We start from the raw sequence: 24,481 nt of genomic DNA, 5'->3' as shown, positions 1-24,481 counted from the left end.
GTCTGGAACTGAGAGGAAAGGTCCCAGCTGAAATGAAAGTCCAAGTCATTGGCATGTGGGTGATATTGAAAGTTTTTTTTTTCTTTCTTAATGGGAGTGGCAGCTGAGGGAGAAAGAACATTTGAGTGAGAGAAGGGTCATTGAATGCACACAGCAGGAGAAGACAGAATAAAAAAGGTGGCCCTAGGTAGAAGAGGAGACATTTTCTCACTTAGCAGGACTCTTGGGGATTTTCCCTCTCTGGCTTTCCTGCGCGACAAGGCAAAGTGGACTCCCCCCTCCTGTCACAGATAGTCCTCAGCCCTGGGCTGATGCTACAGGCCGGGGCAGGTGTTTTCTACTCCCATGTTTGATAGAGTCTAATCTGACAGCTGCTATAAATACAGGAGGAACTGAAGGCCATGTCTTGAGTAATTCAGTTTTGGTAATCTATCAGTAAATCACAAGATACGTCACAGGATCAAAATAGATGATCATTTCCACTTTTAAAAATAAAACTTTGGATTTTCAGTCACTTAAAGGCACACCTTTTCCATTTTTCTTCTGAGGCAGTAAAGAAAAAAGTTAAATAATTTTTTTTTAATACCATGGTGTAGGCAAGTCCAACCCAGAACAAAGTCCATCTAGTCCTCTCTCTCCATCTGGGCGATGATTCATTTTGTTCTATTCATCCTTTCTGGCTCCTTTTGTTTTTTAAATTCTGAATTCCATTGGTCCTTAATATCAGACTTTCTGGGATGCCTGTATGTTTTCTTGTTCTTATGTGTCCCATTCTGCATTTCCTATATTCGACTTTGTGACCCAGGTATGCATTCATGGGCTGGCCTTCAGCTGTGCCTGCCTGGGCGTGTTGAAATTGCTGATAAGAAAGAGGGAGCCCCAGTCAGTTGGGAGCGCAGGAACACTCTGGTTCATACTGGTATAAGTGGGCTTAGGATTTCCATGAAAGTCTTCCTTTTTTGTAATTTTATTTTTGTCTTTTAAAAAAATTGCATAAACATTTCCCGAAGATATTCTTATTATAAAGGATTTTTTAAAATACAGAAGTATTTAAAGCAAGATGTAAAAAAAAAAAAAATTATTTTCCCAACATTCTCCCTATCAATTCCATTTGCTGTTTCCTAAGTAGGATTTGCACCTTTAATACGCTTTTGCCGTCTTTCTCTTGCCCCTCCTCCTTCCCTCTTATTTAATCACTGCAAAGGATTCCATACTATAGATGTGTCGTTATGTAATCAATTTTGTACTGGTGTTTTTCTTGGCTGTAATTGATAATGCTGCAGCAGTGTTATCCGTGCATTTTTCTCCTATGTGAATGCATTTCTTTAGGTTAGAGTCAAAGAAGGGGTATCCTGGGCATTTAAATTTTTGGAAAATGTCTCCTGGCGCCCTTTCTCCCCATCCCCACCCATCTCTAACCATGCTACTCGGGATCTCCCTGTTCTGGTTTGACTAGTCTTCCTAGCTTCAGGAATTAGGTGCCCAGGGTGCGGGGCGGGGTGGGGGGGGGTGGAGGGGTGGGGGGTGGGTGTTGGGTGGGCGACGTGGCAACCACTGCTGGCATATTCCCATTTCCTCAGAGAACCAAGAAAGTTGGCAAATGTGGCAAAAGCAAAGGATCTCAAGAGAAGCGCCAACACCTATGTTCTGGAGAGCAGAAATCTAAAATTCCGGGCCTTGAAGGAGAACACAGCACCTGCTCTGCCCTCTCAGTTTGTTTCAATGGAAATTAACTTCTTCTAAGGCTTTACCCAAGTAATAGAAATTTTGTATATTCTAGAGTTGGCCTTGATTTTTCTAAACCTGACACCAGAACTAGAAACAGCAAAACAAGATGAATTGATTTGACTAAAAAGAAATTTATAAAAACTTTCTGAAGGCAAGACAAACCAACATAAGCAAAATTTTAAGGTAAGAAAAACCTGAGACAATATATTTAATATATTTATGTAATATATAATAGGCCTACGTAAGAGCCCATATACATACATATAAAGAATTCTTACAATCAGAAAAAGACAAACTCTCCAATAGGAACATGGGCAAGAAGTCATGAGTAAGCAATTTATCAAAGAGAAAATACGAGGAACTATAAATCTTTAAATATAAATTGGCATAATACTTCTGGAGCTCATCAGCTTTAGATATTAAACCATGTATATTAAAAGTGTTTTTACTCCATTTTGATGTAGGAAAAACTTTAGGATTCGAAGCTGACAGCCAAGAAAGAATTCTTGAGACATCTTTGGTGCAAACAGATGATTTCATTAAAGCCCCGGGACAGGACCTGGGGGCAGAAAGAGCTGCAATGGGGTCATGAGGAGTGGTGGATTATATACTTTCAAGTTGGGAGTGGGTTAGGGATAGCATAAGTCTCTAAGGAATTTTGGAAGCAAGGTTTCCAGGACCTTGAGGGGCCTAGCTATTGTTGGGAAAAGGTCACTTATTACTGCCTAGTAAAACCTGAGTCATGAGACCCTTCAGATGTGTATCAGTGGGCCATACACTTGGGGGATGATTGCCAACACGTATCTCGCGGGGTTTAGAGATAAAGGAAGTTTCCAAAAGAATTTTTATATGTTAAAGTAGACTTACAGGGTCCTGGGGGGCAGGGAGGGGGTTTTTGGGCTAGGATTGCCTTTTGCCCTTAGCAAAGTGTCAACATCGAGGCAGTTGAGTCCCGAGAGGAATGTCCCTCTGCCTGTTTCAAGGACTTGTCGGTGGGCTGTGGGTAGTAGGGAAATTTAATAATTTTTCTTCTGCCTTTGCTTCCCACATCACCTTTGACCCAGAAATTCCACTTAGAATTTATCCTAAGGAGATAATGATGGATGTGCACAGTAGTTTAATTTATAGATATTAATTTCAGGCTTATTTATAATATTTTAAAAGTGGGATATAATCTACCAGAGAGAAGTGATGCATGAGTCATGGTACAATAAAATAATTGTAGTGGGGTCATAGAATGTCATTGATGTTGTAGAAATGATTAGCAGGCAAAGATCCTCATGGTATACTGTTAAATGAAAAAAAATCAAACTCTGAAGCATCATGCACGTTGTGGTGCCCCTACTTTGTGTTCCCTAAAATATACTTATTCGTGGCGGAAAAGGCCAAAACTTTAATAGTAGTTATTGGGTTGGGGGGATTATGACTGATTTTCATTTTATTATTTTTGCTTGTCTATAGTTCTTATGTATTTCATGTATTAGGAAAAATTATTTTTGAGGAATTTTGTATTTTTTCATGTACCATTTCTTTAAAAAAAAAGATTTTATTTGTTTATTTGAGAGAGGGAGAGAGAGAGAGAGAGAGAGAGAGCATGAGTAGGGGGAGGGGCAGAGGAGAGACAGACTCCCTGCTGAGTAGGGAGCCCAATGCGGAACTGGATCCCACAACCCTGAGATCATGACCTGAGCTGAAGGCAGATGCTTAACTGACTGAGCCACTCAGGTGCCCCTCAAGTACTATTTCTAATTCATTGATCTGTCTTCATCTCTTTATACCTACATATTAAAACATTACCCTCTTTTGTAGAGTCTCCCATTTTGGTGTTACTTTCTGGGAACGTTTAGTGATAGAGGTGCTAAGTCTTGCCTTAAAAATAAGAAAGAACAGGGACACCTGGGTGACTCGGTTAAATGTCTGGCTTAGGTCATGATCTCAGGGTCATAGATCGAGCCCTGTTTTGGGCTCTGTGCTGGGTGTGAATTCTCTCTCTCCCTCTCCTGCACATGTGCTCTCCCTTTCTCTCTCTCTCAAAAACAAAAATGAAAGAACAGACTTAGAGGTAAGAAAATAAAATACCTCAAACTTTTGTAATAAAATTTTATTATGATTTAGGACATGAGACACACTGTCTAATAAGTGGCTCACAAACACACCCCTAGAAATACATTTTGAGAATATTTCTGGCTCAGTTTTAGTGACGCGTGGGTAAGTAGTAGGGTAGATACTCAGGAATAAAACAAATACTAAAGCTACTGTTTTAACTCCTCCAAATATTTATGGATTATATAGTGAATTAAGAATAATCAGAAGGGGGAATGAAACATGAGAGACTAAGGACTCTGGGAAACAAACTGAGGGCTTCAGAGGGGAGGGGGGTGGGGGAATGGGATAGGCCGGTGATGGGTAGTAAGGAGGGCACATATTGCATGGTGCACTGGGTGTTATACGCAACTAATGAATCATCGAGCCTTACATCGGAAACCGGGGATGTACTGTATGGTGACTAACATAATATAATAAAAAATCATTATTAAATAAAAAAAAAAATGTTACCACTTTCAGTTGTGAACACTTTTTGAACTGGGAATTAGTTCACTCATGCAGTTTATTTATTTTTAACAATTTTATTTATTTATTTGACAGGGAGTGCACAAGCAGGGGGAGCAGCAGACAGAGGGAGAGGAAGAAGGAGGCTTCCTGCTGAGCAAGGAGCCCAATGTGGGGCTTGAACCCAGGACCCTGGGATCATGACCAGAGCCAAAGGCAGATCCTTAACCGACTGAGCCACCCAGGTGCCCTTCATGCAGTTTATTGTTAATTCACTTGATTTTATTTTTAATTCACCTTATTTTACTCAAAATGTTTTTTCTGCAAATTAAAATAGAATGCTCCTTTCGTAATGATATTTCTCAGATACCCTGAACGTGACGATTTGCTTCACGCCTGATTCTCATCTTTGATCGTAGCTGCCGAACATGTTTCCAGTGAAGACGGATTTGCCTAGTCAGGTCTTCCGAAGAAAAAGTGCCATACCCGTATAGATGAATGGTCCGTTTCGATTAGTTTATCACCTTGCGCTTGGTGAAGTTAATGGATATTTCAGATAACTAAGCACAGGAGAATGTTGGATACTCACTTATTCCTTCATTCAACAAGCTTTTATTTATTATCATTTTTTAGATTTTTATTTTTATTTTAGAAAGAGAGAGCATGCATGAGCGTGTGGGGGGGAGGGTGGGTGGTGGAGGGACAGAGGGAGAGGGAGAGTCTTAAGCAGACTCCGTGCTGAGCATGGAGCCTGTCGTGGGGCTCAGTCCCATGACTCTGATATCATGATCTGAGCCTCAACCAGGAGCGAGAGTCTTAACTGACTGGGCCACCCGGGTGCCCCCAACAAGCTTCTGTATGGCACCTGCTGTGTGCCAGGCACCATGAAGCTGCCCACCCCCTTTCCTTTCTTCCTTCATGCCTACCGCGTGCTGAGCACAGTGTAGACGATGACAAGACGACTTGGAGAGAGGCAAACTTGCAGTCAGGCAGAGACAAAGACGTGTGTGTAGCTGCATGGGAGAAGTTACGCTGGAGAACAGTGGAGGGGAAAAGAATACAATCAGAAATGGATTATAGAGGGGAGGAGTCTTGCTGACTCATGAAAGATGAGGAAATGCTCATCATGAAGGGACTTCATCATTCTGCCAGCAACATGAGAGACAGAGGACAGAAGCACTGGACTGGGGCGGGGGACCATGTGAGTGATGGATGATAGGACCCTAGACAAAGGGAATAGCAGTGAAGGAAGAGAGACAAGAACAGACATAATATGTACGAGAGAGACAGGAACACTGTCTTGATGCCTGGCTTTGAGATCTGAAAGAAATAAAAGGGGCAGCGGAGACTCCTGAGTCAGGAAGCCTTGGAAGTCACCTGGGAGGGTGGATATTGGCACTGTCCCAGGACAGGCTTGGTAGGGAAGAACAAACAGCTGGAGACACCTGCAAGCCTCTGGCTGAGTGTATATAGGTCTGAGGGCTGAGGAGAGGGGCCAGGGGAGTCTGGACCTGAAATCGATTTGAGAGGCATCTGTACCTAAGAGGCACACTTAAATGACAGCTGGAAAAAAGCCTGTTTTAGACCCTTAGATGCTCATTTTAATAAGTTAGTATGTTGACAGAGCCACTCTCTTTTCCATTATTTCGAATTATTTATCCCATAAAGGAATATCGCCCACAGCAGATAATCACAGTGCTGCAACTTTGAATTATATCACTGGGGGAGTTTGAAAATGTAGAGTCCTGGATCCCACCCCCAGGGGCTGATTCAGTAGGTAGGTGAGGCAGAGACATGTAATGTTCACCAGACGTCCACCTCTCAGCCCCGGCAGTGGCGGGGGTGGGGGGCGGGGGGGGGTGTCATGTGACAGGTTCTGGCCAATGCGTTGTGAGTAGATGTGCCAGATGTCACCTTGACTGTCTTCCCCACCTGCCACATCGCCAGCAAGAGGCCTGGTCTCCCTAGTGGAGCCACAGGAGAGAAGCAGCCTGCCTTCCTGAACCCCTGCTTCACATGTGTTTCCCTGGGGGACACTCAGAACCCCAGTGGACTTTGCGTGAGTGAGAAGTAAACCTTTCAAGGTTAAATCACTGAGCTTTTCGGGTGTGTCCATTGCAGCAGCCTAGTCTCGCCAATCCTGACCAATACAGCCTGCCTTTCTGGGCGACCCAGAAGCCAGTTTATAAACATACTCTCTCGGTGATCCTGCTGCCGTGGGCCACTGACCACACTTCGTAATCAGTGACCAGAATCGCCTTTTGTGATAGCCTGGGTCTCGTGGGTACCTTAGAATTTTCTTTAACGTTAGACCTTCCACGAAGGAGGCTTGGCTAGCAAATGGTGTGCCCTCCGTTCAGAAATGTGAACGGCATATGTCATTGAGGGAAGCATGGTTCATTGGTATAATTAACGTGTCGATCAGGTTGTTGAGCATTCGCTACGTCCCAGGCACAGTATTCAGTGCTTTACCCTTGCGAGGTATGATTGCACACAGGTAGGAAGTGGTAGGGCGGGATTGAACCCGGTTTTAATTCCAAACTTGTGCTTTTTTTTTTTTTTTAGTAATCGCTACACCCAACATGGGGCTCGAATTCATGACCCCAAGATCAAGAGTCACATGCCCTACAGACTGAGCCGCCAGCTGCCCCTAATTTCAAACTTGTGCTTTGATTCCTATGCTCTTGTTTGCAAATTTTACTCCCCTAATGTTTTAGAGCTGGGGTCCTACCGTTGAGGGTGACCTTAGTGTCCCCACCAAAACAACTTGCGAAGGTTGTGGTAATACTAAAGGTCGTGTAATATTAAACAGTAAAAATCTTCTTGAACTTATTTTACAATTTTCAGCTAAGCATTTTCAGGCTTTGAGGACAGCTATCTAGCATACTTCCAACTTTCTTAGCAATAAGTGAAGATGTTCTATTTCTAAGGGCTGTGAAGGAAATTTGCTGTAGAGTTACAATTCTGTCTCTGGAGATCCCAGACTAATGCATTTGCATATCAATAAACCAAACTGATAGCACAAATTACTTGTAATAAAACCCTTCGCAGGTTTCTATGCATTGACCATATGTCAAAAACTCTACAAAATAATCTCTACAGAGAAAAACAAATATTGTATGATCTCACTTCTATGTGGAATCTAAAAGTGCCACACTCCTAGAAATGGAAAGTAGATAGTACATGCTTCCAGGGCGTGGGAGGGTGGGGGTGGGTGAAATGACATGTGGGTCAGAGGGTATAAACTTTCAGTTATAAGATGAATAGATCCTAGGGATCTAATATACAGCATGGTGACTGTAGTTTACAATACTGTATTGTGTACTTGAAAGTTGGAGAGAGAGTGGATAAGATCCACTTGTTCTCACCACACACCTCTCAAAAAGCTAATTATGTGGGGTGATGAACTGTATTGTGGTCAACATTTCACAATATATACATACATGTATCAAGTCATCACGCTGTACACCTTGAATGTGATACCCTGCTATGTGTCCGTTATCTTTCAGTAAAGCTAGAAACAGTCTGTGTAGCGCATCCTCTCTTGATTCTCAACGGCTCAGTGTTCTTGTCTACTTGAAAACAGGACTGTCTCTTCTTGAGATGCTGGGCTTAAATTAGGCCCAGGCTTCTCCCCATCATATAACCGTGCCCTTGCTGCCTCTCCTGGACAGGCCAACTCACAGACACAGAACAGGTGTGACCCGCTCAGGACCAGAGTTCAGTGGGTGGCAATGCAGGACTTGCGAGTGTTCAACAACAGTAGCACGTGACAACCACGGTAGCAAAAATACTTCAAACTTCTCAGTGAAAGGACCTGTTGTCCCAACAGACCATGGATGTGCCTTTTTTTTTTTTTAAGATTTTATTTATTTTTGAGAGAGAGAAAAAGAGAGTGTGAGCATGAGCTAAGGGGGAGGGGCGATGAACTGTATTCACCCGGAGGGAGAAGCCGACTCCCCACTGAGCAGGGAGCCCAATACAGGACTCGATCCCACGATCCTGGAATCATGACCTGAGCGGAAGGCAATCCTGGAATCATGACCTGAGCGGAAGGCAGATGCTTAACTGACTGAGCCACCCAGGCACCCCAGGGCTATGCTTCTTAAACTCTGTTAAATGTCAAACCATTTGATAGAGTCAAATGTTGATGAGCATTCAAAAGGGCTTTTTCTTACCAAATAGAAAACCTTGTTGCAAAATCTTATCTACAGTCTACAACGGTTCATAATTTTGTCAGAAACCTTAACAAAAATGTTGTCTGGGTTTATTTTTCCCTTTCACTTCCCCTCAGAAACGGGTAGCATGGAGGGAGACGTTACCCTGGGATACCATGCCTGGGAAAGTGATTTACCCTGCTGTGGCCAAAAAGGTTGGTTGGTTGGTTGATATAATTTAATGCCAAGTCTCAGAGCAGTTGAAAATTAGAATGATTACAGGCAAGCTCATGAAATGTCTCCAAGCATGATTTGCTCAGGTCCCATTTTCAAACAAAGGAGCCTGGAAGGAAAATGTCCCTGCAGTTCCAGAGCCCCCCCATCCAAGAACCCATGCCTCGCCTGCCGTAGGGAGCCACGGAGGAAGGAACTTACCCTGGGTGGGAAGTTCACTGAACATGCTGCGCTGACTATCTGAAAATTACTTGTTCCAAAGCCCTTCAGAAACCAGTAACCCTATTAGCTTGGCTTCCGAACAGTTACCTACCTGCAGCAAAAAGTAATTACAACTGTCAGCCAGCAAATAATTGCTCCAGTGTCTAAATGAATGGGGAAACTTCTCTGGAAGAAATTACTGTTCCTCAATGAGTCAGCCCAGCCATCGTCTCTGGTTTGGTTGCTGACAAATTGGGCCATCTGCCCACACCAGCGAGGGAAGGTGAAAGGGATGAGGGAGCTTTAATTGGTGGAAACAGGCAGCTCAGGGTCTATGCAAAGCTTATCACCGGAAGGGCTCTTCTGAGCTGTGTGAAACCTTTCCTGAAGACACAGACACGCTGGGCGAGTTTCAGGTCCGGGGATTTGGCCACTGGCTGCATCATAAAACCTTTGAAGCTCTGACTTTTCCTTTCATTCTTTGCCAGTGCTCACTAAATATACAAGGGTGTCCAGTAGACAGGAATCCCTGTGCCCACAGCTGGGTGATTATGTCAAGTGTTGTCACAGTAGACCTTTTGCAAAGGAATGAACGGGACGGGTTTGGCAAGGGCAGGGAGTCAGTTTGTAAAAAGAAAAAATTCCAGTAAATTGCAACAAGGCCTTTCCAATAAGACACAAAGGCCCCAGGTGCTCAGGACTCCTAAAGCACCCCACTTTCTCCTCCTGAAAAGCCAGCCCTACTTTCTTCGGACCCCCCCCCCCCCAACTAACAGCTGGAAGAAGTGGGAGACAGCAGAGCCTCCTGTGGACTGGGAGAAGAGGGGGGTTCTGGCCAAGCCATGCCCTGAGCCCGCAGCACCGTCTTGGGTCAGCTCCTGGATTTTTCAGGCCCCCGTTTTGTCACGTGTGAAATGCAAGGAGTGATTACTGTCCAGGGCTCTCTTGCTTGGAAATCCTCCTCTAGATTTGGGGCACAGTTGGGCCGTGTGCTCTGGACACGGGCAGAATGCTGCAGGCAGCCTGCTTTAGGGACAAGGGTTTTGAGGAACTCTCGGGAGCTTAACTGAAAGGTTTTTAAAAGGCTCCTGTGTGCAGAGGACCAAAGGGCATGGTTAAGCCCTGTGGGAACTTACAGATAAATTGCTGCCAGTTCAGGAGTGGGGAGATTGTCAGGTAGGGGCCTGGCTCCGTAGTGACTCTGTGCCTACAGGCTGGGACCTTGTGCTAGTGACCAGACTTGCCTGACCTTGACAGTATCCATTATCCTCTGCAAAAGAAGATGAAGCGGAGACAGTAGACTGGTGAGCAGGCGGAGCCCCACCTGCTGACCCCCACCCCCCGCTTCCTGCCTGGTCTTCCATCTCAGTCACACCTCATCTGACAGCTCATGCTTGCCTGCATACATACAGACCATCGTGTGGTTACCTCGCTGTGCACCCACCTGTCTTTTGTTCTCTCTTCAGCTCCAAGTTTAATATTAATATTGACTCATAATATTAAACACCTAACTTACCTGCGGACGCATTTACACATTAGAGACCAATGCTATCGGTTTAAAATGTGTTGCTAAGAGGACATGAATTCTTCCCTAAATAATTATGCCTGGGGTTAGTTGCATAAGACACAGTAACTAAGCAAATACCAGAGATAATTATTTGCTGATTATTAATTCAGTGTATTTTCTCTCTCCACCTTAGATTTACTTTACCGTCATATCTTTGAGAAATGTTAATGAAAGATGTAGATTTAACGTGCATTAAAGATGTCATTTGACTTTTACTGCATGGCTTAAAACTGCTTATCAGCTATCATGCTTTTATAAATAATTTTTGATGCAAAGATTAGAGAAAGAATTCACCTGTTTTTTACAGAGCATTTTGTTCGAAATATTTTGCCCGCAAATTCTTACCTCTGACCCTATAATCCCCCACCCCCTTAGATATGTTTTGTTTTGAACATCACATTCCACATTCATTCTGTAAGCATTCAAGTGCTGCTCTTTGCTGAGCCCTGGGCCCAGCACCTAAGTGCTATAGAAATTGAGGGTAAGCACTTGAATGTTTTCTGTTTTTATTTCCCTTGGACAGCTCGTCCTTTTTCAAGATTTTAAACTCTAGGCAGGCAACTCTCCAACTGACATTTCCAGCCCCGTAGACCTCCAGGCCCACATCCCCACGCAGGTATTCTCTGCCATCTAAGACCAAACCCTTCCTCTGGGCTGCTCTGAGTCTGGGAGGCGTCTTTGGCTGGGCCTGGAAGTGTGTGGGGGGAGAGGGCGGGGGAGGTGTTCTAGGTTGAAGAGCGGCAGACAGAGAATTGGGAATAAAAGCGGTGTGGTGGCGCCACCGTCAGGCTCCTGTAAGCACTACAGGCAGGGGGAGAAAGAACCAAAGCAGTCAAACCTTGCGTTGGGTGGATGAAACAGTGGGATGACGTCAGTGTCAGAATGGACTGGAAGGAGACTGGAGGTAGGGGGACCAGCCGGGAGGATGCTTTAATGTTGCAAGTATAGTGTAACGATAGTATTGATTCAAATGACAGACCATTTCGATCCTTTTGGAGGAAGAGAGGGTCATGGGCCCTTTCAGAATAAAACAAAAGCTCTGGGTCTTCTCCCCAGAAAAATAAGCATACGTGTACAAAGGATTACGTGTAATTTTGGGGGGGGGTGTCATGGGTCCCAGTGGGTGATGAAACAGGTGGATTTGGGATCCGCAAAGGAGACAGGGATAGCTCAGGGTAGAGGGTGGAAGTCAGTAGGGAGACTTGGAAAAGGAAGGAGTTCAAGGAAGAAGGGAACAGGCTATGTAGAAATGTGGAGGTGTGCTTTGGGCAGCGCACATGTGTCTGGAGCTGTGTGAGGAGAGGCCTGGCAGTGCGGCTGGAGGGGGAGACCTGAGTCATTTAATCTGACTGCATGAGGTTTCCTTTTGAGGGGCGCCTGGCTGATTCAGTCAGTGGAGAGGGGATTCGTGATCTCAGGGTTGTAAGTTTGAGCCCCACGTTGGGTGAGGAGGTTACTTAAAAAAATCTTGAAAAAAAAAAGAATTTTCCTTTTGAGAATAAATGAGCTCTTTGAGTTAACAAAAAAGTGGAAAGCATTCAAGTATTTCCCAATATAAATAATGGGAGCCATAAATATGCCAGTAATATTCCTAGAGGAGTTTGGGATTGCTGTCATAAAAACCCATACATAAAGAAACAGACACTAGATAAATTCCAAGTAAATCGTTTCATTAATAGTCATTATAAAACTTAAAAATTAAGCATAAGTTATAAGAATGAAGATCAGGAGAGAAGCTGACCATTTAAAATTATAGTTATTAAAGTAAGCTGCAGGTGAGCAGATACATCAAGATGTCTAGACTTGGAGAGCCTGGTGGCTCAGTCGGTTAAGCGACTGCCTTCGACTCAGGTCATGATCCCAGGGTCCTGGGATCGAGTCTGGCATTGGGCTCCCTGCTCAGAGGGGACCCTGCTTCTCCCTCTCCTGCTCCCTCTGCTTGTGCTCTCTCTCTCTGTCAGATAAATAAAATCCTTAAAAAAATGTCTAGACTTATCAAAATCATTTTATGGTGTCTCTATGCTGCAAGGGGAGCAGTGGAAGTCAAAACACTATGTCCCTCCTGTTCCAGATTCCCTGCCTACACCACCCGGAGCTGGCAGCTGACAGAGTGGCGCCTTTTGACCCCATAAGCTGCAGTCGAATGGGAGCTCTTTGTGGTCTGATCTCCTGGGAGCCGATGTGTAGAAGTAGACTGCTCTCCCCGAAGAGATAAGGGGAAACAACATGGTTAGTTTCCAAAATACCCAGGGCCTTGGTCCTGCTCACAGGAACTCATAACTCTGACATTTGGGTTTGGGGGTTCCCAGTTCTCCCGACGGGGGCCAAAGTAACACACCTCTTCCAGAGACTAAGGTGGGGCACAGCCCTGAATCTTCCCTCAGTCACCCTTCCCAAAGGGTCTGGGGCCATTGGACAGGCCATACAGAGCCTCGCGCGGGTCCGGGCTGGGACTGGCCACCCTGTACCCATGAGGCACCACGGAAGTGAGCACTGGTCGTGACTTTCTCAGAACCTACACCCTCTATTCACTCTAACTGATGCTAGGTCTCTGCATCCAGCTTCTTCGGATAACCTGAAAGCCGACGCTGTGAGATGAATGATCTAGGCATTTCTGGAGACAGTGATTGATTTATCAAGGTAACTGTCTGTGGTAGTTTTGGAGGCCCCAGATAACCTTGACTCCGCAGGGGCTACGTAGCGTGGGGCCCACTTGGAAGGTATGGCATAACAAGCCCGAAAGCCCTCCACTCCCCGGAACTGGCGTCTGTGGCTTATGTATTTTCGCAGCGCTCGTCTCTTACCAGAAAACACCAAATGGCAGGAGAGGTGACTCCAGCCAAGGATCCAGTGTCTGGTCCTATTAGTGGATGAACCATATTTCTGGGTGAACCATGACCCTGTGTAGCCTTCCCTGATGTGGGTAATGAAGATGCTGAGATCCACACCATCCCTTGTCGTTGAAGAAGGGTCAGACAGTAAATCCATGAGGTCTTTAGAAGTGTTATTTACAATAAGAGTTGAAACAAAAGAAGTTTTTTCCCCCCCTTGGTCCCCCAAAAGCAAATTCGCCAGAACTGCCTTGGTCTGTTCAGCCAGAGGAACCAGGGCTGGCTTGGTGGGGACCTGTCCTGGGTGAGGGGCTTATTCAGGCCTCAGCGAAGGGATGGGTTTAAATCAAGGAAGAATCATGTAGACAGGGTTAAGAGCCAGAGAAGCCATCCTGAGGATCAGGTCAGAGGGTCAGGAAGGCTGTAGGCAGGGACCAGTTTGGGGGACAAGAAGTGAAAGGTCAGACCAGACAGATGCTTTGTATGACAGATGACCTGGGAGGCAGTGGTGTTGGAGGGGGGGACCTGTCTTAACAAGGGGGTGACCATAGGGGTGAGGGCAGATTGGCCAACTAAGATATGCCAGAACAGACTGACCAGGAAAATTCTAGAAAAACAAGGTTCTGTGATATTTTCCATACAGAAATGAAATCCCTAAAATTAGAGTTTGGTGTCTCCTCTTGCTGTATTTTGTATAACTTTGCAAAAGCCTGGTAAGTGCTGATGAGTTACATGGCTGCCCCCTCGTCCCCACCACAGGCTTCCTTCTGGTGGTGCTCTGTGTGGTCTGATCTCAAGTGGCCCGAGTAGCCGAGGGGCTACCCAGCCCCTGGGGCGTTAGCAGTGCAGTGTCCTGTCCTCAGACCGATTTTTTTCTGTGAAGATAACAAGCGTTTCCTTCTTGCCTTCCTCCTTACCTTTGAATGGTAAATCCCTTGTGCCAGACAAAACCTTCCCTCTCTGTTGGCACAGCTGAAATAACTGTCGATTTTGGGTCACAGGGCAGAGGGGGTTGAGCGAGCGGCAGGAAGCTGTGAGTTACCGGGCCAGCCCCCTTGCTGGTGCAGAATCTGGATTCCCACCGAGCCCATCAGCTGCTTCTGTCGCCTTCCCCTCACTCCCTGCTGCTCTTCTAGCCCTTCTGTGATTGTGGGAGCCCTTCAGCGAGGCCCCCTGGACCCTTTCTTTCCCTCAGCCTCACCTCCCTGTGAGTCTTCCAGCAGGGACCGTGTTCTACATGGAATGCCCCTCCTGGAAATGACATGGGGTTTCTAGGAGATTAGGAAAGTCCTGAGCAACTGTGCCAGGCATCTCGTCGCAGCTTAGCGAAAGAAACATGGAAAGAAATCAGACACATGGACGCCTTTAAGCCTTGGTGCAGAGCGCCACCATCACTTCTGGCGGTTCTAAAAGTTTGTAGGATGACGTGACACGGCAGGTTTTCAAATCTCAGCTGCCTCTTGCTAATACGCTGGATCCTAGAGATTCTTGCTTTGAACTCTGTGGACAAAGATGGTTCACCGTGACTTTTACAGTTACTCAAGGGTAGGGGACCGGATTTTCCTGAGCATTCTGACTCCGAAAGATTCACTTCTGGAAGGTTTCTCACAAGTCTACCAGCCTGGCATGGTGTCTCTGGCTGGCATATTAGAGATGCTAATTCAGCCTTCTCTCTTTATTACATGATTCTGTTTCAAAGCAAAACTCCCCAGTACTGTTCCAGTGATTGCTTAGAGCCTCATGTCATGTTATATAAAGTTTTACAGTAATTGAAAAACTAATGAATAGCACCCCAGGCAGTAAATAAATCACAAAGTTCATTAATTCAAAGCACCGAGCATCAATTTGTAGGGCACTACAGCGCAATGTAAAATCACATTACCTACAGTGTAAGAGTGGGAAAGCGGGAATTAATTTTATTTTAATTTTTAATGCACTTTTGACGGCTTGAAAAAGATGCTGAGCATTAACATAATTTAATATATACCCTGGCATTTATTAGACCACTGATTCATGAACAAATTAAGCACCGTGTGTTTTTTAAGTATTAAAGATTCAGGAGTGATAATTAACTTGAATGTCACAGAGGAACCCACTCTCAGCATATTCTGCAAAATCCTCCCATAGATCGTGCAGCCCATATGCTGTAGGGGGTGGAAGATGGCAGTCAGCCGCTTGATCGTCTGAACAAAGGTCGCAAGGTTTTATGGTTTCATTTGTTCTCATCAGTCCGTTTGCAATACGTGTGGGAATGGTGAAAAATCAGGCGACGCATTTGCCCCCTCGACTCTACCGTCCAGTCTCACGGGAAGAAGATTTGTTTCTCAGGTTAAGGCCAATCACGCTCGGAGGTTCTGTCCGGGACACGAGCATCACTGATGATGCAGAATCAGGAACTACACCGGGCTTGTTGCTCAGTCTGAACAAGGGTCACCAACATGTGACCTCTCACCGCTGAGGTCTTTGAATTTGAGGGACCTGACTCAAATTGTGATTCTTTTAATGCAAAACCAAATTCAAAATAAGCAGCAAGTTGGGGGGGATTTTTCAGTAAAAGGAAGGAGACGTCACTCTAGGGGCCGAGTTCATTCATAAACCAATCAAGAATTAAAGCCACATACTGGATACTGTTGTGTTCGTTTTTTCCTAGTGGTAAAATGGGCATTAGCTGAGGAATTCCATTCGGTTGGTACTGAAATGGCACATACGATTTCAAGTCGTTAGAAAAAGAATTTGTTATCTTTGAAATTGGTCAGTGTGTTTGTTTAAGGGCCTTTTGGCTCAAATTATCTATTTTATCTGGCTACACTGATCAAATTAACAGAGGATTGCCAAGTATCCACGAAGCACATCCATAAATTCTACTGGGTAATTACTATTTACTTAGGTTCATAATTTCCCTGCAAATGAATAACTTCCACTCAAGACTGTAATCCGCCTCACGTCGTGGTCTCTCTGCTGGCGTACCCTGCAGAGCCACTTCGGCTCACAGGCTGCAACTATTTATGCAAGGAATTAGTAATCAGAAGTTGAACTGTGTTTAAATGATCTTCAAGAAATAAGTTTGGGGCTGAACTGTCCTTTGGAAAATAACATTTTCCACACTTATCCGGATGAGTACTGAAAAAGGTATGGAATTGTCGAAGCACTGTTTTGTGCACCTGAATATAACATTGTATGTCCACTATACTGCAATAATAACACTTTTTCAAAAAAGAAAATAACTAGGGGCATCTGGGTGGCTCAGTCGGTTAAGTGTCTGCTTTCGGCTCAGGTCATGATCTCAGAGTCCTGGGAATCGAGCCCCAAGTCGGGCTCCCTGCTCAGTGGGGAGCCTGCTTGTCCCTCTCCCTCTGCCCTATGCCCCCCCATCATGCTCTCTTTCTCTCTCTCAAATAAATAAATAAATAAAATTTAAAAATGAAAAAGAAAATAACTTTTTTCTTCCTTCTATGAAGGTGAAAATATTCATTATGTATTATTCATAAAAATATAAAGCTGAATGTATATATTTCCCCCAACTCCACTACTCAGATGTTACCTTGTTTACTTTGGCATGCATAAACTTTGTTTTTCAAATATGCATATATATGTGGTCACACTAAGCCTATTGTTTTACAGCCATTTAAGAAACATGTCATGTATGGGGCACCTGGGTGGCTCAGTCAGTTGGGCATCTGACCTCTGGTTTTGGTGCAGGTCAGGATCTTAGGGTTGTGAGATCGAGCCCTGCATAGGGCTCTGTGCTCAGCAGGGAGTATGCTTGGGATTCTCTCTCTCCCTCTCCCTCTCCCTCTGCTCCTCCCCTTCCTTGCATACATGTGGGAGCACTCGGACACTCTCTCTCAAATAAGTAAGTCTTGAAAAAAAAAGAAACATGTCGTGTATCATGACAGCTTTCCATGTTAACACCTATAAATCAATTTTATCACTTTTAAGTCTGCGTGATATTTTACTATATGGACCTTCAGGTTGTTTCTGACTTTTCATTATTTGTTATGGACCAAATTCTGTTTCCCCAAAATTCGTACGTTGAAGCTCTAATTCTCAAGGTGACTGTATTTGGAGACGGAGCTTTAAAGAGGTAAGGAAGGGTAAATGAGGTAACAAGTGTGGGGCCTTCATTCAAAATGACTGGTGTCCTTATAGGAGAGGAAGAAACGCCAGAGCAAAGGTCATGTGAGGATGCAGGAGAAGACGGCTGCTGTCTGCAAGTCGAAGAGGCAGGCCTGGGAGAAATTGACCCTGCCAGCACCTTGACCTTGGAGTTCTCGCTTCCAGAACTGTGAGAAAATAAACTGCTACTGTTTCGGCCACCAGTCTGCTGCATTCTGGCAGAGCAGCCTGAGCTGACTAATACGCTATTACAAACGTAATAGATGCACACTTAAGATAAATTCCTAGAAAAGGACTTGCTCGTCCAAAAGCACTCCCTTCACCTTCCCCTCTTCCCCTCGACTTGCCTGTAATTTTTTTTTCTCCTTTGACTTTTTTATACATATTACCAAATTCCCATGCAGAAGATTTCTACCTAGGTATCTTCCCACCACCACTGTATCATGTCTGCTTTCTGCACACATTGGTAGTTTCCATCTTTTTAAATCTTCACTATTGTTTATGGTCGTGAAACTTGCATTTCTTTGACAATTAATAAGAAGGACATCTTTCCACAGGATTATTTGCATACCTTTTTTTGTGAAATGCATTTTCATTTCATTTGCCTGTTTTAGGGGGAGAGTCATTTTCTTATTTGTATATAACAGCTTTTTAATCTGTCTTAAGGATATGAATTCAGATGATCTAGTTCGTTTTTTTTAAAGATTTTATTTATTTAGTTCTTTATTTTAAAGATTTTATTTATTTAGTTCTTTATTTTAAAGATTTTATTTATTTATTTGAGAGAGAGAGAGCACAAGCAGGGGGGAAAGCTAGAGAGAGAGGGAGAAGCAGGCTTCCTGCTGAGCAGGGAGCCAGACGTGGGGCTCAATCCCTGGGATCATGGGATCAAGGACCCTGGGATCATGACCTGAGCTGAAGGCAGACGCTTCACCAACTGAGTCACCCAGGCGCCTGAGCTTTTATTTTTTTAAGTAACCTCAGTATCCAACGTGGGGCTCGAATTTATAATGCCGAGATCAAGAGTCCCACTCTCTACCGACTGAGCCAGCCAGATGTCCCTGGGTGATCTAGTTTTTTTTTTTTTTAATGTGTTGCTTCATGTTTTATATTTGTTTTCAAGAGTTGTCTGCAGTTCAGAAGTTTTAAACTTCAGTCTAGAAAATCTTTCAACATGTTTTTAGAATTTCTAGCTTTGATGTCCTGTTTAGAAGGATATTATTTGCCCAAAGATTTTAAAAATTCTTCTATTTTCTTCTCAATGTTGCATGTTTTTTTTAACTATTTAATTTTTGATCCAACTATTGCTTATTTGCTATTAAGGAGAACTAGTGATATAATTTTTCTTCCAAACTAAAATTTATTTCAAGATCATTTATTGAATAATCCACACTCCATTCACTGATTAGAAATACCCTGCTTACGAGAGACCAGATTCTGTTTCTATAATCTCTATGGTGTTTTATTATGGCCACTGAGTTCTAAACCAGTGCCATGCCATTCAAATTACTATGGATTATTATATCAATATGTTTCACATCGGGTAGGGCAAATTTACTTGACTATTTTAATTTAAACGGTGTTCTCAACTCTTACTACAAGGTTATAAACCACAGTTTGTGATGAAGAAGGGTGCTGGTATCACCAATTGAGCCTTTCATTTTGTCTCTGCGGCACCCATACTGAAAAGATCTCTCTTCCATTGTCCCATCACACCGTCTTATGAACATTACCTGCTAATGTGTGTTTCCCCTTCTGGATCATGAGATCCTTGCAGGCATCTTAGGTGAGGTTCTCATCACTTAGAGATGATATTTTATCACCAGTGTAAAGCACAGCACTTAGCAAGCATTTGGAAGGTGTTCATGCTTTTTATTTTTTTTTAATAAAAAATAAGGAGCTATTTTTTGCTCTCCATCTATTTATTTATTTAGAAGATTTTATTTATTTAATTGTCAGAGAGAGACAGAGCATAAGTAGGGGGAGCGGCAGGCAGAGCAGGCAGAGGGAGAAGCAGGCTCCCCACTGAGCAGGGAGACTGACATGCAGGACTCAATCCCATGACCCTGAGATCATGACCTGAGCCAAAGTCAGACGCTTAACTGACTGAGCCACCCAGGTGCCCCTGTTCTCCATCTTTTTGGTATCTTTTTCATTTATTTTAGTTGATTTTTTTTTTGCATTGATGCATCATTTCATCATTAACCCCAAATTCTTGGATCAATTAATCCAAAATTCTTATGACTTGTTTTCAACACAAACATCTGTTTGTAAGTTGTTTGTAAAATTCTGATTTAAATTAGACCATCTTGGGGCACCTGGCTGGCTCAGTCGATGCAGCATGTGACTCTTGATCTCAGGATCATGAGTTCAAGCCCCACATTAGGCATGGGGCCTACTTTAAAAAACAATAATAAAAATAAGTAAATAAATAAATCGCCTTTGTTTAGTAAGCCTATCTTTGGTGATCCCATTCCAATAGATGTTATTAAACTCATACTATATTCTGTAGAAGAATCAATCACATGCTCTTGTAGATGGGCTCCTGCCGCCAGTGTCCAAGGAGACCGAATGAGGAAGGAAATGTTTATTATATTACATTTTGGTCAGGGCTGAAACATGGCTAGCCCTGTGTCTTATCTTACTTCTGGCAATGGCTTTTCATGGTCTTATTTTCTACCACAGTAAATAAAGGAGAATCCAATCTCCTCTCACGTTCCTAGGTGAGCAATCCGGCTTGCTTTGAGAAAGGGAGCAGTGCAGACTAAAGAGGCAGGGGGATGAATCCAGGCGTGAGTGGGCACGTGCGTGTGTGTGTAAAGAAGTTAAAAGGAAGAATGTACACAATTGTACTTTTTTTTTTTTTTTTAAAGATCTTAAGTAATCTCCGTGCCCAACGTGGGGCTTGAACTCACAACCCCGAAACCAAGAGTCGCATGCTCCACGGACTTAGCCAGCCAGGTGCCCCTACAATTGTACTTCTTGGATGGCAACAGTGGTGTCTATGTTGGGTACTTTCACTCCTGTACCAAACATTGAGAATTAACTAAAAATTTCAAAGGCTAGAATCCTAAGAACTAAGTGATAAAAGAAATTGGAAAAATAGGGGCACCTCGGTGGCTCAGTGGATTAAGTGTCTGTCTGTGGTGGCTTGGGTCTTGATCCCAGGGTCCTGGGTCCCTCGGCGGGGAGCCTGCTTCTCCCTCTCCATCTGCCACTCCCCCTCCTTGTGCCCTCTCGCTATCTCTTTCTCAAATAAACAAATTTTTAGAAAAACTTTTAAAAAAGAAACTGGAAAAATAAATACAACGAACAAACCTCAGCCCTTCTACCTAATTCAGGAGAGTGGTTACCTTTGGAGAGAGGGTGGATGGTCAGTGGGTTTGGATTTGGGGAGAGATCCATGGGGACCTCAATTTTATCCACAGTATTTCATTTCTCCTATTTGAATAAGGGTTTTCAGCCTGGGCACTATTGACAGTTGGGGCCAGATAATTCTTTGTCGTGGGGGCTGCTCTGTGCATGGTAGGATGCTAACAGCATCCTAGGCTTTTATCCACTAGATGCCAGGAGCCCTCCCCAGCTGCAGCAACAGAAAATATCTCCAGACATTGCCAGATGTCCCCTGGGGAGAAGAGTTGCCCCTCCTTCCCATCTCGAGAGCCATTGATTTATAATTAAAAACAAGTGAGCATAAATAGAACAACTTAAGAAAAAGGAAGAAAATGTGACCATGTGCTAAATTAGAGGCGGGGGGTGGGGTGGCGGGGGAGAGTTTAGCACCTGATTATTTGCTGTATTATTCTATATCTTTAAACTCTTCTGGTAGACTCAAAAGAAAACGTATCTTTTCATTCTTTTTTTTTTTTTCCCAAGATCCAGATCTTTTGGCTTGCTGATAATTGACAGTGATGTTTCCTATCAACTGCTCTCCCCGTCCCACCATAGGCTGGACACACCCTTGCAAAACCAAGCCCCGGGGATGCGGCTCTTTGATCTGAGGCTTCGCACACTTAACCGTACAGAGATCTTTGGTGATTCATCCTCGGTATTGATTGCTCTGTGCTGGCTTAGTTTATTGATCCTTTCTGATTTCCAACAATCCATAACACTCTCGTTCATACTCTTCCCCCATCTAATCCATTCTTCACACTGCCACAGTGTTTTTTTCCTAAGACACAGATATTTGACTTTCCCTTGCTTAAAATCTTTCAAAATAAAATTCAAATTCCTTAGCCTCGTGCAATCCCGGGATGTGCTTCCTATGCAAATCACCTGCAATTAGCACCTCGGAACAGGGTAAGCGCTACGTGCCTAGTAAGATGGCTCTCACTTTCGATGCCAGCCACAAGTTTAGGGGTGCCCAGGGGAAGCTGCACTCCTGACCAACTGGTGTCAAATTCAGGGGATCTCTCAACCACCTAAGGTATGATACTTTGCTACAACAGAACTCTCAGGAAAGTGCTATAGTTGTGATTATAGTTTTACTCTAAAGGATAGAAATCAGGACCAGCCAAATGAAGAGACACATAGGTGAAGTCTGGGGCATCCTGCCCGTAGAGCTTCTGTGCACTTGTCTTCACGGTGTCAGGACGCACCACCCTCCCAGCACGCCGACGTGTTCATCAACCAGGAAGTCCATCGAAGAACTGGTATCTGGCGTTTTATTGGGGTTTCATTAGGTAGCCATGATTGATGGCATCATTGGTCATGCGATTGAACTCAACCACCACTCCCCTCCTCCCCCTGGAGGTCAGCTGGCTCAAAGCCCCAGCCCTCTAATCACATGGCTGGTCTTTCTAGCCTATCCACACCCGGAGTCATCTTGTTAGCATAAACTTAGGTGTGGTCAAGGGCCCAAAGTGAATAACAAAGAATCATTTGGGAAATTCCAAGGATTTAGTGTTCGCCTCTGAGGAAGTACCTGGGACAAGGACCAAATTTTTTATTGTACATCACATGGCATCCTTTGTGAGGACCTGGCCAAAGCCTCTCTCCCTTCAGAGCAGCCACGTAGCCCTGGTTGAGGGTCCTCAGACACCCCTGGCTGTTTTCTCATTGGGGCTCCTGCACGTGTTATTTCTCGTGCCTACCCTGGTTTTCTTCTTGGTCTATCCAGTGAGCGTCATCATTTGTCAAGACCCGGGGGAGCAGCGTTACTTCTGCAGAGCCAGGCAACGTTAACCCCCACCTCCCCAATGTTGCTAGTGCCAGAATTATTTGTTGCTATGTCTGTATGTACTGTTGGCATGCAGTATAGTGACTTTGCTGAATACGGGTTTTATGGAGCTTTGTCTTTATTATTTGAAGTTACATTTGTCTTTCTAGAAAGTGTCCTCGTGTTCACCGCCATTTTGCCACCCAACTCCTCATGCTCCAGCTCCGGGCATCATATAAACACCCCTCTTGAGGGGCGCCTGGGTGGCTCATTCGGTTCAGTATCTGGCTCTTGATTTCGGTCAGGCCATGGTCTCACGGTCATGAAACTGAGTCCAGAGTTGAGCTCTGCTTCAGGATCTGTGCTCAGCGGGGAGTCTGCTTGAGATTCTCCCTCTCTCTGCTCCTGCCCCCACTCGTGCACGCGTGCACGAGCGCGCTCTCTCTCTCAAATAAATAAATCTTAAAAAAAAAACCCAAAACCCACCTCTCTTAGTCAGTGGTGGATGATCAATGAGACGACACAGCAAGGTTTACTAAATATCTAGAAATAGAAATGATTAAGTATATTGTGATTCCGTTCACTGGACGAAATATTCTACATCTAATACATGTTTATGGCATTTGTGTAAAACTGAGAGATGCTTATATAGAAATATTAGGAGGAAAAGTAATCACAACTATGATGGAAAAAATATACCCACATATGAAGACACCAGAAAAGCAGAAAAGAAAGAAAGAAAAGGCCCATGTAGAAATATTCTGAAATAGTATTTGTCTTTGGGCAATGGAAATATGGGTGATTATTCTGCATTTTCTTCATACTTCCCTGCATTTAAAACTTTTTCTGTATCAAGCATGTACTGCGTGCTTAAAATGGAAAGCATAGTTCTTTCTGCATTCCTGCACAGATGGGCAAAAGGTGAAACCAATATAATTTAGATACTTTCACCTGGAACTGGAAATTTACAGGGGGAAAAATCCATACTTCTGCTCCTTTAGGCAGTGACAGGAAGCAGTGAAAAGAGAGGTGTAGATGGGAAGAAAAGGGAGAGGTGATACACTGGCCAGTCCTGCCTCACCCTTAAAACATATGTGACCACGGGCCAGAGAGACAAACATCAACAAGATAAAGGAGTTTATAAATGGAGATTGAGGCCAAACCGTTCTTAAAATGTTACTTTTTTAGCCAAAGAAAGACAGCCTAAGTAGTGGGGATTTAACTATTTGCTTATTTAAAAATTATTTAAAAATAGACAGTTTATTGTTGATTTCTTTCATTATCAATATAACTATAAAACATATGCCATTTTCTGGAAGAACTCTTATGACAACAAAAGCTGAAAATCCTTTCAAGCCATTTTGGGAAGATGTGCTAGTTTGAGTAAGCTATCTGGGATGCCTGGGGGGCTCAATTCGTTAAGCGTCTGACTCTCGATTTCAGCTCAAGTCATGATCTCAGAGTCTTAAGGTCGAGCCCTGCATCAGGCTCCTCGCGGAGCAAGGAGCCTGCTTCAGATTCTCTGTCCCTCTCCCTCTGCCCTTTCCCCCCTGCTCAAGCTCTCTCTCTCAAAACAAAAACAAAAAGCAGCGGGGTGTGGGGAGCGCCTGGGGGGCTCAGTTGGTTAAATGTCTGCCTTTGGCAGCTCAGGTCATGATCCTAGGGTCCTGGAATCGAGTCCTGCATCAGGCTGGGCTCCCTGCTCAGTGGGGAGTCTGCTTTGCCCCTCCCGCTGCTCACGCTCTCTCTCTCTTTCTCTTTCTCTCTTTCTCAAATAAATAAATAAAATCTTAAAAAAAATAAAAAAGAGCAAGCTACCTAAGAAAATTCATTTAACCTTTTGAAACTGATGAAAATCACTCCCCCCCCCCCAAAGTGCCTGACTGGCTCTTCAGTAGAGCATGTGACTCTTGATCTTGGGGTTGTGAGTTCAAGTCCC

General features: G+C 44.1%; 1 long non-coding RNA gene across 2 annotated transcripts; it reads left to right on the top strand.

Annotated features, from left to right (window-relative positions):
* The first annotated feature begins 1,532 nt into the window (after positions 1-1,532).
* On the top strand, positions 1,533-24,398 carry LOC123798902 (uncharacterized). 2 transcript variants are annotated; one of them, XR_015721854.1, is made up of 5 exons: positions 1,533-1,911; positions 4,375-4,779; positions 12,509-12,666; positions 17,418-17,553; positions 21,261-24,398. It is a non-coding gene; the product is annotated as an uncharacterized LOC123798902 (long non-coding RNA). The 2 variants fall into 2 exon arrangements; XR_015721853.1 differs by lacking the exon at positions 21,261-24,398 and having other exon boundaries at positions 17,418-21,237.
* Positions 24,399-24,481: the final 83 nt, after the last annotated feature.

Source organism: Ursus americanus, chromosome 26, assembly GCF_024610735.1.
Source record: "Ursus americanus isolate L20-20 chromosome 26, mUrsAme1.1.p, whole genome shotgun sequence".
Classification (NCBI taxonomy): domain Eukaryota; kingdom Metazoa; phylum Chordata; class Mammalia; order Carnivora; family Ursidae; genus Ursus; species Ursus americanus.
This window is presented reverse-complemented; position numbering and strand designations above follow the sequence as displayed.